Consider the following 17,025-nt stretch of genomic DNA (forward strand, 5'->3'; position numbering starts at 1 on the left):
GTCGCTCTGGGTTACCTGCGGCAGCCTCCTGCCCGCCACACGCCCAATCATTTTGACACGAATCTCTGTCTTCCTCTGGGTCTGCCGATACCCACTGCCTGAGAAAGCCAGCGGTCTGCACGTCAGTCGCTGCACAGCGGTCATCCGTGGCACACTGGGTGTCACTTCTGCTTAGTGATACGTGTCCGTTACGAGCAATATGAAGCATCAGATGCTCACAGCCGAGGACTATCTCATTGCCTTCATTGATACTAAATGATACACAAATGTTATTTCAAATGTGACTGAGCACTATAGCTTTCTCATGATCTTTGTCCTCTCAACTTTACTCAACAGGCATCTGTCTTATGATTAATATTCCTTTCTTTAGTTTAAAGGGTCTGCATGGATTTTAAAACCAGAGGCATTTTCCCTGGCCTGTTTTCTTAAGATTACAGTGAGGGGTTGGTTTCCTTAAGGATTAAAATGAAAAGACAGATTTCTGTCTTCCACAGTTGTCAGTAAGGTTGATCAGAACTACCTTTTCACTTGTTTGTGTCTTTAACTCCAACTAAAGATACTGAAGATTAAAAAAAAATTGCACCCATGGCTGTCTTACAAGCAAGAGCCCGCGGTTTCATCAACGTATTTAAATTCGCGCCTCCATGCTATTACCGACTTACGACCTTTTTCCGAACTTGACGCGTGCCTGTTGCCAATGAAGAGAGAACACCCGTGAGCAAACATCTGAATCTCACAAGAGTGGCTCTGATCCTGTGAATACTTATTGTGGCTGCTGGATGACTTCTCCTGCACACACACACAGAACTTCCCGAGGTTTGCGAATCGCAGCCCAAAATGAAGCTGCTGGGGCCTGAGTCCTGTTTTCCAATTGCAGCAATCATTTCCATCCTCCTCGCTATTTTTTTTTTGGATAACTTTTCTCCAAGTCTTTAAAAAGTACAGTAGATTTAAATTTTCTATTTTTATTTCCTTAATTATCTCTTTCTCCTTGCATAGTTTACATGTTAAAATTCTAGTTTTGTCAAAAAGCTGCTTAATGGAAATTTTTTAGAAAGCATACTTGTTGCTGAAAAATTAATCAGCAAAATCAGCGGGCTAATTTTAATGATGATTACTATTTTAATGGGTGAGTATTTTTAGCTCTATGTGGAATGCAAAAACGCTCTCTGACTTGGTGAGATTTAAAGGGGGTACAGGCTGCGTTGTGCCACATCCACCAAGCACAGCCAGCACGTCACCTTCACTCCAATGAGCCAGATATTTACAGACCAGTTTAAGAGGCCTCGGTGCAGGTAGTGAGTGAACGGTCCAGGAGGAGGCCCAGTTCCGACCAGCGGGCCAGGAGGCAGCCTGGAGAGGCTGCGGCCACTTCACTGTTCTGCTGAGAAGTGCAAAGATTTCACTCCAGCCCATTTCTCTTGCTTTATGAGGAAAAGAAATATGTCCATCAATGAGGTGAAAGCTGTAAACTACTGCACTGTACCTGGTGGGGTGTGTTTATGACGCTCGTTAATCAGAAGTGAGTGCCGTGTGTCTAGTATTTAGCAGGAAGAGGATGGAACTTGCCCCGGGACCTCGTGTTGCGAATCGCTGTGACTCATGGTAGGTCCCCATAAATAAGCCCTCCATGGAAAGGGCGGCGTAACTGTCGCCGCGACATACCCGCACCGCTAGGTTTTGACCTCCGCATCCGTTACGGGAACTCCACCTTCTGTCATTTGTTCTCACGGCTGAAGCTTTAGACGGAAGCATAATGTTTACTGCTGCACGTGTGTTCTCGGCCGGAGTCGTGTACTGGGAGGCGGCGTCCAGCTGCCACAGCGGCGGGGGTCGGGTGGGGACAGCACACAGGAGGGGACAGTGTCAAGGCTTCTGCAGTGTGGCAGCTGGGAAGGCACACGGATACTGCTCTCCCTCTGTTTCTGGAGCACCCTGGATAGGAAAATTGATACATTCAAAGACTTCTTTAAAATAATGGAACTGCTGCTTGAGAGAGGAGCTTCGTGGAACTGGAAGCAATAAGAGCGAGAGTGACAGTAACGACAGTGAGGTAGCTGTGGCTTCTCTGCGACCCAGGGACCCACAGCGGTGGTGGCACCTCCGGGACTGAACACGTCCCTCTGCCCGTTCCATGCTTTTCCTCGCCCGGAAGACTGTGGATAGATGAGCAGTTAGGGGTGCTGACTCCAGTGGCAACTGGCCTGAAACTAAAAATATGTCAACTTTGGCAACGGGAGTCCATCAAAGAGGAAAGAGATGCATCCACTGCTGACTCCCCTCCTCTCAGCCCCAAGACCGTTCGAGAAACGAGCTTCCTGTGGCAAAAGTGGGATAAACGTGACCGGAGAGACATTTTTGTTAGCCATCTCTGCTACCAAAACTATTTAACCTCTTATAATAAAGGCAATTGCCACCTTATTTGGACAAATGCAGGCTTTCATGTTCAGGGCTGTAGTTTTAAATGTTTCAAAGCATCTCATTAGTTGCAGGAAATAGCATGTGGCCACCACGCTTCAGGGTTTTTTCACACACCTCGGGTAGCAGGGGTCACACCTGCTGGATGTCAGAGGTGCCCCACCAGCGTGGACGCGGCTCCGCCTGCCCCGACCTACCTTCCCCCTCTTGAGAGAGAAAACTTCCTTTACAGACCAGAGAGGGGAGGTGGCGTGCTTTCTAGACACACACCTACCAGCAGGTGATTAGCTCTGCACACGTGAGAACTGAACCTGGGTTTAAAACTGGAGGCTGTATTTCAGTGTCTGTGAAGACAGACAGGAATGGAGCGACTTTTCTCCCCGCCCCTCCTGCGGAAAGATGTACTATTTTCCCGGCACATCAGGAAAAAGTAGATTATAAGCAGAGGTACTGTGACCATCCTTATTAATATCCTTGCGTATTCAACTTATTTTGAGCAGCTTTTATAGGCAAGGTTTGCTGAGCATAGTGGAACGTAAATATTTACATAATAAAACATCCTCTTACCTAGGAAAGGCCTATTGTGAAGAACAGAGACAGCCAGGCACTCACCCTCCGCCCCGACATCATTTCATCCTCTCCGTTCTGCTTTCTTCTTCTCTCGTGAGAAGCTTGAAGCTCTTCACTTATTTGCCCAAACCCAGCGGCGGCCGTGCACTCCTTCCCCCAGGACTGCCTGCTCTGGGCTGTGGGAGGCTCTTCGCGGGGTCGCTCATCGGAGCCGAGCCACCCCCCCCCCCCGCCCAAGCCCGGAGCGCAGCACCACGTGCGAGGCCTGCGCGGGCATCTGGCCTGCCTGCCCCGTCTCCGTGGCCCCGCGTGGCCTCCTCCCGTCACTCTCCTGCGGCGTGTCCTCGCCCGTGTCCCTCCTGTCACTCCCATGCCGTGCTCCCATCTTACACGGAGTTGTCCCGGAAGGAGACCTTGAGACCAGGGTTTGGGGCAAGTATTTCTCACCGAAATTCCTTGGGAGAAACCAGCCGGTAACAGAGGGAGGGGCCGAGTAAAAGCGAGGTTCCGGTGAGGCCCCCGACCCAGCGACCCCACAGCGGGGCTTTGGTGCTCAGGGGCATCCCGGCCTGGACGGTGGGGCTGCCGGGGGCGGGGGGGAACACTGGACGTGGGCTCCAGACTCTCCCAGGGCAGCCCTCCAGAGAGGGTTCCCAAGCTGCAGCACCCAGGGCAGGGGCACCCCACGGACCGCGGAGTGGCGGGCTGGGGGCCTGGGTGGCAGGAGAGGGTCTGCCGCTGGCTCTTGTTTGAGTCTCTGGGGCTGACCAGCGCATCCGCTCTCGCCTCCTCCTTTGCTAAAGCCACTCCCCCGTGAGGCTGCATGTGGCCTCATGTGGCCGGGAAGTATGAGCGCCTGTTCAGCGCGTCTCGTATTTAACATGGGCTGTTGATCAGTCATGCTTCTGTTTATAGCATTTTTCAAATGAACATTTGCCTCCAGGAATGTGTAATGAAAATCAGGGAAATGAAAGAAGGCTGGGAACTACTCCCGTTCGCATCACCCCAGGCCGCGACACCAGCCTGATACAGTAACGGCATGAGTTACATTTAAAGTTGAGGTGGTGTGTTTTCTTTGAAAATTGAGAAGAAGGGGAAATGAACAGAAATAGCGAGTCACGGGTTTTCAATAGTTGGATGTTTATGATAAATTTGAGAACTCTTACTAAGGAGACGGAAGAAAATGAGTAAGAGCTTAGCATTTATGGCGAAGCTTCTGAGTTTGGGGCACGGAAGTGGCCTCGCTGAATTTGCACACCTGTCATCGCGGTGGAATGCAACGCTGTATTTTCTTGATGAGGAAACTAAGGTTTAAATAAAAGTGCTTGTTCAAAGCCACATGCTTGTAGGCAGCAAAGCGAGATTCGAATCTGGGTTTCTTCCCTCGAAAATGGCAGCCGTGCTTACCCTGTACTGTTTGCACCATAAATAACTAATGGGGACAAAAACAGACCTTGAGAGACAGAAAAATATTACTTAGGAGCCAAGTATTGAATCTTGTTGCTTTACCCAAACTAATAGAATTAACTGGATACCTAAAAGTACCTTTACTTCTGTCAACTATTAAATGATGTTAGACTACACACTTAAAGTCGCGTGGTTTTACTATGAAATATGACAACCACTGAGCCACGACTGAGAGCTGCATCACAGATACACCTTGCGTACACCCTCATTCAACAGAGAATCATTGAGCATTTACTACTTTCTCTGGGGAATAAGGATAAAAAGATGATTAGACATAATCTCTATCATCAAAAGAGCCCAGGATCAGGGAATTGGAATCAAATAAGTTTACTAAGAGGCTGCAGGATTAGACGGAAGGTGTGCTTTGTGTCCCAAGAGCGTGAACAACAGCACGGTCAGTCTTCTGAGGAAGGCTTAGGACAGGCTCCATAAAGAGGATTATGCTTAATAAAGTCTTTAAAATGGGCAGGTACTCACCCGCCAGAGGAGGGGAGGAAGGAAATTCTATAAGAAAAGGGACCAGAAGGAGAATCCAAACACGTGAATCAGCAGGACTCGTCACCAAAACGCATGACCTGGGTCTTCTGTGACGTGTATGCAAAGCAGTAACACTTCCGTTCAATATATGACTTGAAGAATTTAATTAGTTATAAAACACTTGAAAAACTGTCCAGAGGACAGGGGATTGTACTCTGTTTTGTGTGCTTGTTGATTAAACATTTATTGAAGTAAAAATGCCTGCAGAAAAGTGAGCTGGTGGTGTGATCAGCTTGCTGAACTGTCACAAAATGATGTGTCTGGTGCAAGCACTGCCCAGGCCAGCAGAAGGTGCGCTGCTGCCCCGCTGCCCCGCTGCCCCGCCCCCACGTCCTCGCCACGTCCTCAGCGAGGCCGTGTTGGCCAGGCACCCAGAAGCCATGTCTCTCCTAGCCGCGGCCAGCCTGGTGGAAGGCGGTGTGCACCTGGGGCCGCCCGCTCCGTCTCCACCACCTTGTCCACTTCCCAGATTACGTAGCTCGACCCAGTCTGTTTTCTTTCTTTCATGAAAGGACTTGGAGTGCTCCATGTGCACTGAGGCTGCTCAGACAGAAACCTGGGTTAATCTCTCTCTGGGGGCGTCCGGTTACCGGACTCCCTCCCCAGCCTCCCTTCGAAGGCTCAGGGGCCACGTGGCTGAGTTCTGACCACGTGATGTGTGCTGCATGGGCCCCAGCTCTACAGACGTGGGTTTGCCTTTCCGTGTTCCTTTATCAGTTTCACCAGTGGCATGTGAGTGACAGACAGGGCAGAGCCACAGGATGGAACAGAAGCAAAGAAGAGGGCCCCGGAACCCTCACAGGCCCCCGGCAGCCAGGGCCAGCCTGAACTTGTTGCTGAGGAGGCGGGAAATCTGAGTGGGTTAAACCCTGAGGCGTCCACTCCTATCTGTTGCAACAGCTGCCTCCGCTCGCATCCCAACCAGATCAGCCCGTGAGCAGGAAGCATCCATCCTGTATAAAAGCAAATGCTTTTGTTGAGGAGTTTCGATGCGCCTGTGTGACTGTCTGTAGGGAGGAGGGGAAGGGGCTGGAGGATCTGGGCCCCGAGAAGTGAGAGAGAAGATGGGAGCGGCTGGCAGAAATGTGACACCGTGTGTCTCCATGGTCACTGTCTTTTGCTTTATTGGGGGTGGGGTGGGCTGCAAGTTGAGTAGGAAAGAACCGTGGTAACATTTTTGTTTCAAAACGATTTTGTTTCAAAACTGTGTAAGCCACCGAGACGGTGAGATGGAAGCCACAAGGCTGGTGGGAACGTCCCTTATTGGGGGAATCAGGTTCAGGCCTCCGCCAAGCGGGAGCGCGCCCTCATCCCGCTCAGCATCACGACAGCTGCATCGCGAGGGCCGGCCGGCCGGCCGTTTGAAGGTGCGCACCACCTGACACCCTTCCCTCGGGTTTCCTCCGGCTCCCGACAGAGGGGAGCCTGAGTCTCCGACAGCACCACCCAGCTCAGCCAGCAGCGTGGGCCACCAGAACCACAGTCCGGATCTGATTTCAGACAGGATTTCACGTCTGTGATCACCGCTCTGACCCCAGAGCTGGATGAGACAAGGCCAGGAAACGTGACTGGCGGCTAAAGATGCACACGCAGGAGCGGCCCCGCTGGGCCCTCCAGGTGGGCAGCGCCCCCGGTGGGCTCGCCGTGCTGGGAGTCATCAGACCCAAGACGTGACATCAGTTGTCAGAGGTCCCACACTCCCTCTGAGCTGGGTCCCCGGGCCCTGTTCCCTACGTGGGTGGAGGCCGGGCTGGGAGGCTTTACTGCAAGGACCCAGGTCACTAAGATTCTTCTGCTCAGCGAGGATGCAGAGAACTTGTCAGAGCACCGAACAGGGCTTCTCAACCTCTGTACTGTTGATGTTCGGGGCCCGTGGCGGGGGACTGTCCTGGGCACGGTAGGATGTTTGACACCATCCCGAGGCTACCCACGAGAGGCTGGTATCGCCGCACCCCCAGGCGTGACCATCGGAAGTGCCCCCAGACGCTGGCGCTGTGCCGCAGCGGAGCGGGCCAGGCATGGGGGTGCCCCTGGTGACGGGATTCATTTCAGGCAGGAGAACGTTTCCCTTTTTAACAAGTTACAGCACGCGGAGCCCAAAGACACCTTCAGCTGGATTCTTAATTTTGTGAATCCTCCCTTCGTTTGCAACGTGCAGGAGGGCTGAGAGCTGACCATTTGTCTGTTCCCCGTCCAGCGGATGCAGCTGAGGTTTTACAGGCCTCAACGGGCCTCCCCAGCTCCTAAGTCCACCCGAGGCGCAGGTTTGAATACACTTCACATCCGCGTGGGGAAGTCTGCGTCAGAGCAGTTCAGGCACGAAGGCCAAACGGCGTGTGTCATTTCGGAGAGGAGTTCAGAAAGTGGGCCCTATTTTAAAAATTCACATTTTTATTTTTACCCAGGACTCTGATTGTTCCACTGGAGACAAATGATCCTTCTCAGAGGGGAAGTAAGGAGCCGTTTAATCTTGGCCTTCTATTGCCCGAAACCATTCCACCTCTGTGAACTCATTTCATATTTTAAGCTCCCAAAAAAGAATGGAAGAATTTAGCCAACTCCCATGTGACCACGAATCGCTGATAGAACAACTTGTCATTTGAAAAAGTTCCACCTTTCAGAGAAGACATTTAGCATCACCTCCCAAAGGACAGACTTCAGGGCAACGAAGTCCCTGTCGTGGTCTTGTCCAGGGGTTATTATTCAGTGAGCACTAATATTTATTCATTTATTTAAAATCCTTTTATGGAGATCACTCTTGTCTAGACATTATCTTAAGCACTGGGAGTGACTCTTTAAACACAAGATGGCATAGGTCCACACACGGCTGGCAGTGCCCTGGAAGACACCTCCAGTTAGCTGGGGGCTGAACTCCAGTGCCACAGGGCTGGGGCGTGGGAGGGGGGCCCCGAGAAGGGGGCTGGCCCCTCGGGGAGGGGCCTGGGCTGCTTCTGCCGCGGAGAAGGCCGCCAGGGGTCAGGGCTCGGGGTCGCCTGCTTCGTAGGGATTTGCTCACAGAGACCCAAGCAGAACTTTCAAAGCCCTTTTCTTTCCAGTAAGTGTCCTAATTTTAATAAAAGAGACCCTGCGAATTTGGGAACTTGATTTGGGCTGAAGGTCACCTCCCCCAGAATGAGGGGCTTGCTCGTGGGCCCTGCGGTGTTCCTTGGGGTCCGCTTGCATCACCCCTCCCTTCAGGCCGAACCTGGGGTGTGGGGTGAAACGCACAGAGCTGCGTGATCAGCCGGTTAATGTCGTCAGCAGCCTGGGGAGCGGGCGGAAGGCAAGGGAGTCAGACCGGGAGGATGGAATGTGGGGCTTCTGCTGGCCGTGCACTGACTGGCTGTCTTGGTTCTGGGGCCACGATGCCCCCACAGTTTGGGTTGGGGGTTGGCTGAATCACGGACCTGAAGGGGAAGTGGAAATGTTGGCACTGTCTCGGTGCCCTGTCGGGGAAGGCACCCGAGGGCGTGGGGAGACCGGGGGCAAGCATGAATTCGCCCACGGGGCGTGGCTTCACCTCACCAGGCTGCAGAGGGACCACACATCTGACTCCCAGCCGTCAGGTCACGTGCTGACTGACCACCGCCCCCCACCCAGTCACTTTCCCAAGGACTTTCAAACTCTTTGTTACAGCTCAGGAATGTGGGCCAGATGCGTTCTGTTCCTATGTTTTTGGGTGGAGAAAAATGAAGTTCACATAAAATGATGCATATGTTATGCAGATAAAAGCAGTGTGTGTATCCGTGTGAGCATCGCTCCAGGTGGCTAATCAGTCACAGGTCAGCAGGACATTTTATTCAGTTCTAAGCAGTGCATGTAACTGCATCTAGCAAGAAATGCTTAGAAGAGCTCAAGTTACAAGCCTAAAATTCCCCAAGTGAGGTTCTATCAAAACACATTGAGAATGACTCCATGGTAAAAATACATCAGAAAGGAAGTGAGATGTGTGGGAACGGGCCTGCCCTTTTCTTCCATTAAAGGGCAGAGTTTTGGGAAAAAAAGGATGGTTCCATTTCCTCCCTCCAAGCTGCCTTTTTAAAATAACATCGCATAACACATATTTTGACACAGCTCCACAGGACTCGGAGGCCCTTCCTAAAATAAGCCCAGGCCACATGCATGGGGGCTGAGTCACCTCTGACCTCCTGAATTTGGTGCGGATTGCTAATCAGGATGTGTTCTCACTCCTCAGATGGGATGGGAAAGTTCGGGTTTTGACAGCTAACCTGACATTCAATCAGTCGTTTTATCACTGGCGCTCTAAACAAGCTTCGTTTTTCGTTTCTCATCAACCCACCCTGGATGACAGGCAGCCCAGATAAAACCCTGTGCTTTCCAGTGTAAATAAAGGCTACCATCTCCAAAAAACCAGCCGTTCCTGAGACGTTTCAAAAAAAAAAAACTAAGTTACTAGTGGAAGTGTGAGACATTCCTCCAGTGTAGGACCTCCTTCAAGCATTTCAGCCCCAAGAGAGACATGTATGTTCTGAGTTAATTAAGCTGCGAGACAGTTCCCTCTCCAGGGCCAGGAAAACTTCCTGGTAAAAGTCCAGCACAATTCGGCATTTTTCTTCTAATGGAGACGCAGAGGTGCAGGCGGCTGGCACGGACACCCTAGTCCACACCGCACCGCCCGGCGCGGCTGGCTGACGCTTGCGTGACGCTGGGCTGACGCGTGGAGACCGGCGTGTTTAAGCAGAATGGCTCTAGTGCAGCCGGGCGATGACACTCGGGCCTGGACTCGGGAGGGCCTGCGTTTGCATCTCTTTTCCTGCCAGACTGAAGCTCTCAGTCTCTTTCTTTGAAAAATGAGGGTGGATAGCATTTACTCCAAACGTGAGTAAGGCACATTCATGCCTGTGGACGGTTCTGGGGGCCTTGAGGACCGTCCACTCCGGAGACGTGAGTGCTGTGAACAGCAGCAGACCCCGAGCTCTCAGACCCCTGGCCTGAACGCCAAAGGGCCCGCTGTCTCACTCACTGAGTAGAGTTTCCTTGGCGACGGGGCCCAGAAGATAAAGAGCTGTAATCACTTCCTGTGAGTGATGTCTTTCCCTCGATGTTACAATGAGTAACATTTATATCCCTCAGTTTTAGGCACTGGCCTCCTTGGGAACCCTGTGTTCCCCCTGGCCTGGGGTTAAATCAGCCTCAGAGCAGTGGCTCTGGCGGCTCAGACCAGCCTGCCCTTCAAGGCTCCCCAGCCCCCCGGCCCCGCCCCCGACCCACTTACAGACATTCGAGCCTTTAAGGCAGAGCTTCCCTCCGACCCCCTCCCGGACACCCCAGATGAAGTCACGGAGTAGAGGAGAAATGCTTGCCTGGCATCGTCATCTTGCAGATGTGCCTGCGCTCAGGGTCGGCCCGAATGTCACTTCCTGGCGGGAAGTGACTGCGTGTGTTTTGTTCGCGTTCAAGGCCCTGTTTTGACAAAGCCGGGCTGCAGGTGTCCCCCTGAAATTGTCACACAGTGGCCTTCCTTGGTCAAACAGCACTGTAAGTACCGTCGCGGCTCTCATCTGCTGTGCCCGTCTGACAGCCCTCCTTTTTGGAGAGGTCAGGACCCTGTTTCACTGAGATTTTTAAAAGATCACCCTGTGGGGTCAAATTTTAACAAGAACCATTATAACAGCAAGCCCCTCTCTGTGGCCAGCCTCCCGGCCCCCTGTCCTGAGGTTTTCAGAGGGGGACACCTCGTCTGACAGTGGGGGATGCACGCTGGTGCCCCCCTTCTGCTTCCTCCCGCCCCCACTCCAGTGATGCAATTAAAGGGAGTCAGTGGGCCCTTCGCATCCCTTCTCCTGGAACAAAGGGTTTTTTTCCACAATTTTAATTTACTTAAAGGAAGATTTTTTTTTTTTTAAATGGAGGACACCACACAAACACGAACTAAATAAGTAAATGCACCAAGGCCACCGTGGCTGTGGGCGAGGAGACCGGGGCGCGGCCTGTGCAGTGAATGTCTGGCCGCCGAAAGCGAGATAGGGCTGAGCCCACGGGGCCGCGGCCGGGGTGCGCCGGCCCCCACACAGCAGGAATTCCTCCAAGACGCTGAGCTCCGTGTGGGAGGACAGACAAAAATGTGTTTAGAATATCACTAAGGAAACCCAGATACATTATCTTTGCCAGAGCACAAAAGACAGTTCAGTTAGTGACTGACTCACAATGACTAAAACAGAGAACACGCGTCCAACAGTGCTGGCGATGCCGGGAGGAGAAGGAAGGGTGGCAGGGCCCCGGATGTCCCAGCGAGGCCCAGAGGCCGCCCCCACCCCCGGGGAGGCTTCCCGCTGCCCCGGTCCATGTTCTCGTCCCTGGCGTCCTGCAGGCGAAGAAGCATGAAAAGAAAAGCCTTTCGGTCTTTCCACGCAAAACGTTTTGGGCCACCATAAATTTACCTTTCAGATGTCAAGATTTTTGTTCCTGCTTTCATACCTGCAAAGCGCATTTTGTCTCAATATGGAGGACATGGTTGTAAGAGTGTTTTCACCCCGACTCTTACTCCAACAAGAGACGTTATCTGTGCTCTGGTGTGTGCGTGTGTGTGTGTGTTTGTGTGTGTGTGTGTGTGTACAGAGCCCCAAATTCCACAGAGCAGTTTAGTTCCATTTTTATGACGGTTAATTTTTAGCATTATAATAGCCCAAGAAACTACTCTCTAAAAATAGGTTGAAACAGGTTTAAATCCGTGACGTTTAAGCAGTAATAACTCCATCTGTGGTATCCTTTAACAGACTACCAACCATAAAAGGGTAGCGGGAGCAAGGGTTCCCCGCATCAGAGCACCTGCCAGGCTCTCCCCGGGGCTCACCTTGCGCTGCCGCAAGGTCCACCCCCGGTTTCTTCCTCACACTCTGTTCTCTGCACTGTTTGCTCCTCTGCTGTTGCAATCTGGTCACCAAGTTAAAAAATCCAACTATTAAGATGTAAAGATACTGATTCATTTTTAAATGGTCAGCGTGGCAGTCTGCTATCAGCTTATTAATCTCCCGAGTGAGGGTCCCGCTTATCAAGGGAGAATTCTGCTCTTGCTGAATGAGTTAGTTGAAAATGATGGAAAAATCTGTTGTCTCTAAAAGTTCATTCCTCTAAAAATGTGGCACTTTTTACACACATACGTACCTGGATCTGTCTTCACAGATCACACTCAACCCTTTTCATTTGACTGAATTGTTTTTAGTTTTTCTTTTCTGGCTGACAGCTTGAAGCAGATGCTCCAGGAAACCAAGGGGGAGCCCCTGGGACTCAGCAGATACGTGGCCCGGACCCCAAGGCTGCAGTGGAAACATGTGGCTCTTGTGACTGAGACACCTGCAGGTCGGCCTGCATTCCCGGCACGAATTACCCACTGACTGGGCATGAAAGAAACCCGCACCCCAAAGTTTGTAAGCGTAGGCATGAAAGTAATTCAGATTATTTAATGGGAAGGCTAAAGATTGAATTAGTAATTTTTAAGAAAATAAATAAATAAATAGACCAGGACCGTAAGACAAACTCTGCAGGTACCAGTTACAGATGAGGGACTCCGAGGCGTCGCGCACCCTTTAACCCAGGACACTGCCTCTCATTTCATTAACCCACTTACCCGACAGCACGTATCAGCTCAACTGTAGCAGCGACAGCACTAACTGATATGTAGACACACGTTGTCTCGAGGCAGGAATTGCATAAATAATTCTGACGTCCTCATTAAGAGTCTGAATTCGATCTACCTAGAAGATAAATTCCAGAAATTAAAAAAGACACATTTTTGTTTGAAATCATCATCCGTGGAGTATAAAGGTCAGAGTTCCATGATGTAAAGAGACTTGCATCGCACATCCCTAGGCAGAGAAGAGGCAGGTCGGACTTGGAGGGAACCTGGACACACAGCACAGAGAAGCGCTGGTTAAAGAGCACTCAGTAATCACTGTCTGCACACGTTTGAAATAAACTTCAAATAACATACTTCCAGTTAAAGACCGTGGAGGATAAAAGCCTTGTGCTACAAACCTGTGTGCACTTAACATCATGTAAGTGTGTGATGGGCATTTACACTAAAGCATTTAAAAATATCACTGGTTAAAACTGTGTTTTCTAAGCAAATACCAGGCACAGAGTCCTAAGCAAAGATTCACTCAAGATTCCTTAGCTCTGACCCTGACAATACCTCTTTCTCGATTAGAACACAGAGGACCCAGACAGGCACAGCAACCTAAATAAATAAGTAAATAAAGTTGTTTAAAATCATCACTCGATTCCATGATCCTACTTAGGCTAAAACCAAGATTTCAAAGTAAATTAATACTGTAGACAAGTCCAAAAATTAAATAGCTTTTTTTCACCCATCTTTTCTCTCTCCTACCCAGGTTTCTGATTTTTACGTGCATCTATTTCTACATCTGAGATCCGGTGATTTTTTTTTTTAATGAGAGTCTATTTGTATAAAATAACAATAAAGATCAGCACCATAGTCCACAGCAGTTAATTTGGCATTTATGACACAAAATGTCTGCAAAAAACACCTCTAACCAACACAGAAGTGCGCAGCCTAATTTTTACCTGCAATGATGACATTTTTTATTAACTTGCAAAGCAGCATGTTTCTGCTCTGAGGATTTATCTTTCGGCCGGCCGCCTTGCTTCAGGAGGAAGCACTGTTTCACAGCAGGCCGAGCACAGGCTGCTAGTGGGGCGGTTAATGTCGTGGGTGACAATGTGAGGGACACGTTATATGAGAATGAAAAATTAATTTTAAACAATCAGCAAAGACACCCAGGCCTGAGCTGGCTGAATCGGGTCCTGCCTGCCACTAGGCTGGTCCCCTGACACCTCTCTCAGCCCGCCTTCCCCGAGAACTGGGAGAAGCAGGGGATGTGGCCAGGATGCCCACATGCAGGACCCTCTGCAGCTGCGCTCGCTGGGTTATTTCTGGGCAAAGCCCTGAGATCCACCGAGTGGACTCTCCATGGGGCTAATAGGAAACAGGTCAGAACTCGCAGTGTGACAAGCAGATGCAAGTTTCACGATGACAGCCGCCTCGTAACGTGCGGACCTGTGCTCAGCGGCAGGAAGGTGAAGTCAGCATAAACAAAACAAAATAAGAACATGAAACCCCACCATCAGGCGTAGAGCTCCTTCCTGTACCCCCGCTGGTACCCCTGCACTCCCCTCACACGGCTTCGCACACTCCGCATTGCACACGTACTTCCACTGGCGGGACTGCCTGGGAGGGACGCCTGGCAGAACTTAAGGCACCACAGGCCGCTCAGCTGAGCGCTCCCAAGTGTCCTCCAAGAAAGGAACTCCTGGACTCCTGGGAGGCTAGAGAAACCGCGCTTCACCCTCGGAACTGGTCATGAGGACAGAAACACAGTCGGCCCACCATTTCTGAGGGTCCTGCACCCACAGATTCAGCCGACTGCAGGTGCAAAATGTGCAAGAAAAGCATCAGAGATTTCCAAAAAGCAAACCTTGAATTTGCCGCGCGCTGACAGCTGTTTCCACAGCATTTCCATCGTGTCAGGTATTGTCAGTGTGGGGGTGTTGTTCAGCATTCAGGAGGATGCGGGCAGGTTACATGCACACACTATCCCGTTTTAGGGAAGAAACTTGAGCATCTGTAGATTTTGCTTTCTGTGAAGGGCCCTGGAACCAAGCCCCTTTGGATAATGAGAGACAACTGTGTATCTTGGTTTTATTGTAAATTCTATCCAAAGCCCGTAAGTAGCTTTTACCTGCACGACGGTCACCGCCTTTGTCCAATCTACAGAATTAAAGGGTGAGGCCTTCAGGGCTTACAATCAGGCCTAGGTCTGCGTGAACAGGAGTGTGAGGGGAACTCCGTGTACTCACAGTGAAGGCCACGAGGAATGGTCTACGACAGGAAAGCAGCCATCACAGTAAAAATGAATCTCTATCGACAGTTTCTTTTCTAAATCTTTTAAAATAGTTACAATTTTTCAAAACAGCCACCTTTCAACCTCGAATGCCAATAAGCAGCAAAGCCCTACACTTCCTAACTAATGTCAAACTAAACTCGGAGGGCAGTTTCTCTCACTGAAACGTCATCAGAACGAGATGGTGGTGATCAGAAATACACAAACCGTGGGGACAAAAGATGCAGCAGGCCCGGGGTCTGCAGAGGACACGCCTCCGTCAGGCACCCGGCAGCACGGAGCAGACGCTGATGTTTTCCTTAAGTAAACATTTCCAGTTTCATGGGCTGTAGCTACTCCACTCCGCCCTGTGATGTAAAAGCAGTGTAGACAGCAAGGAAATGAGTGAGTGCAGATATGCTCCAATAAAACTTTATTTCTTTGCTTACAAGAGCAAGGTGGGTAGTGCCCGGCCCCCAGGCTGTGGGTCGCAGGCCTCTGCTTCTGGGAGACGAGCTCCCTTGGCTTTGGCGTCTGTGGGTGCTACGGCTGTCCTGGGAGACCACCGCCGGCTGTTGATCAAATGCATTCTTCCCCGCAGCTACGCCCAAGGCCCCTGCTCCACTCAGTACCTGGGATGATGGAGAAGCAGCCGGCAGCCTTGCAAAGGAGGAAACGCCATGGGCTCATGGTTCTCCAGGTAGCGTTCCCTGGACAAGCAGCTTCAGCAAGGTGACCTGTCAGAAATGGAGATGCTCTGGTCCCACCCCAAACCTCCTGAGCCAGAAACTCTTGGGGTGGTCCAGCCTCTAGAAGGTGCTACTTAACAAGCCCTTTGGGCCATGAGGGAGGGGAGTGTGGGTCCCTCCAGCATGAGAGGGAAATAAACCGCCGTGTTGTCTGTTCTCAGCGTAGATTGGAAACTTCTTGTCTGTAGCTGGGTTCTACCTTGATTCTCCTCTGGATAAAGGTTTCCTTCGGAAGCTCCGAGCGCCGTTGTCCCCGTCCTCAGTCTGCGTGCCATGTCTGCAGCATGACGTGTCCCAGTTCTGAGCGCTGCCCCGAGGGTGGAGACAGGGCTGGTTTTCAGGCACCTGGTCTTCCCGAAGGCACAGGCTTTGGGGCTGACGGAGTCCTGGAACCCGGGTTGCTTTGTGTCCCCATGTCCCTCCACAGTCTCTGTATTCAGTAGCAGTTCAGGCAGTGTCTGTGCAACAGAAAGAGAACACGGCGACATGTGTGCTCCCAAGTCAGGACCTTCCCAAGACAGCAGCTCTGGGGAAAAGGTTTGGGGCAGTGTGTGCGTGCGCGCAGTGTGCGTCCCGCACGCGCTGTTTCCGAGACCTGGGGCGATGCGCCTCGGTTCCGCGCCTGTGGTTGGCGCCCCCCGCGCTCCACCCGGAGCGGGAAAGTGTGGTGTCCGGAAGCGTGATGCGGGGGGGCCCCTGGGTGCAGCGCCTCGCGCCCTGGTGAGGAGGCCGGGCCACGGAGCAGGGCCTCGGCCGCGGGAGCCTGGCTGGGGACCGCGGCCTTCTGCCGCCTCCTGCGCGGAGCACGGCGCCGACGCCCCCCTCCTGGCCCTGCTTTCACGACCGCTTCGCGCGGGGACATCTTTACCAGATCTGACTCCGGGGAGGGCTCTCCCGGTTTAGGAAGGAAGACAGCTCCTTTGCTCGGTCTCCTCTCTCATCCCACCTCTGCGGAGAGCAGCCCCACCCACCCCCAGGGCCCCACGCAGTGTGCCCCCCGCAGGTCCCCCAGGGACACCGCGGCGGCTCCTCCTGCCCAGCCCGGCCCAGCCCCCTCCCCCGGCCCTGGTTCCAGCTGTGACATGTGACATTCTCCTTCAGCTGTGTCATCCCTCGTACCCGGAGACACCTCTCAGGCTCTCTCCGGAGCCCGTTCTCCCCTCCTCGGCCTCCCCGGGACTGTCCCCCTCCCCCTCCCCAAGGGGTCCCGATTGTCTGTTCACAATGACCAAAGCTCTGAGCTTCAGACGGTGGAAGACATCTCATCTGAGAGTCTCAGGGCCGCGTCAGACCCCCATCCGCCCAGGCGGAATCTGTTCGGGCCGCAGCCCTCCCGGCATCTTCTCCCAACGCCCGCGCCTCGGAAGCGGCCCTGAGTTCCCGGCCTGGCCTCCGGGCCCCCTCCTTTCGTCCTCGCGCCTCAT

General features: G+C 52.1%; 1 long non-coding RNA gene across 1 annotated transcript; it reads right to left on the reverse strand.

Annotated features, from left to right (window-relative positions):
- Positions 1-15,268: 15,268 nt before the first annotated feature.
- On the reverse strand, positions 15,269-16,559 carry LOC140691598 (uncharacterized). Its single transcript, XR_012067353.1, has 3 exons — positions 16,470-16,559; positions 15,801-16,059; positions 15,269-15,589 (listed from the first exon to the last, which is right to left on the reverse strand). It is a non-coding gene; the product is annotated as an uncharacterized lncRNA (long non-coding RNA).
- Positions 16,560-17,025: the final 466 nt, after the last annotated feature.

This window comes from Vicugna pacos, chromosome 35, assembly GCF_048564905.1.
Source record: "Vicugna pacos chromosome 35, VicPac4, whole genome shotgun sequence".
In the NCBI taxonomy this organism is placed as follows: Eukaryota; Metazoa; Chordata; class Mammalia; order Artiodactyla; family Camelidae; genus Vicugna; species Vicugna pacos.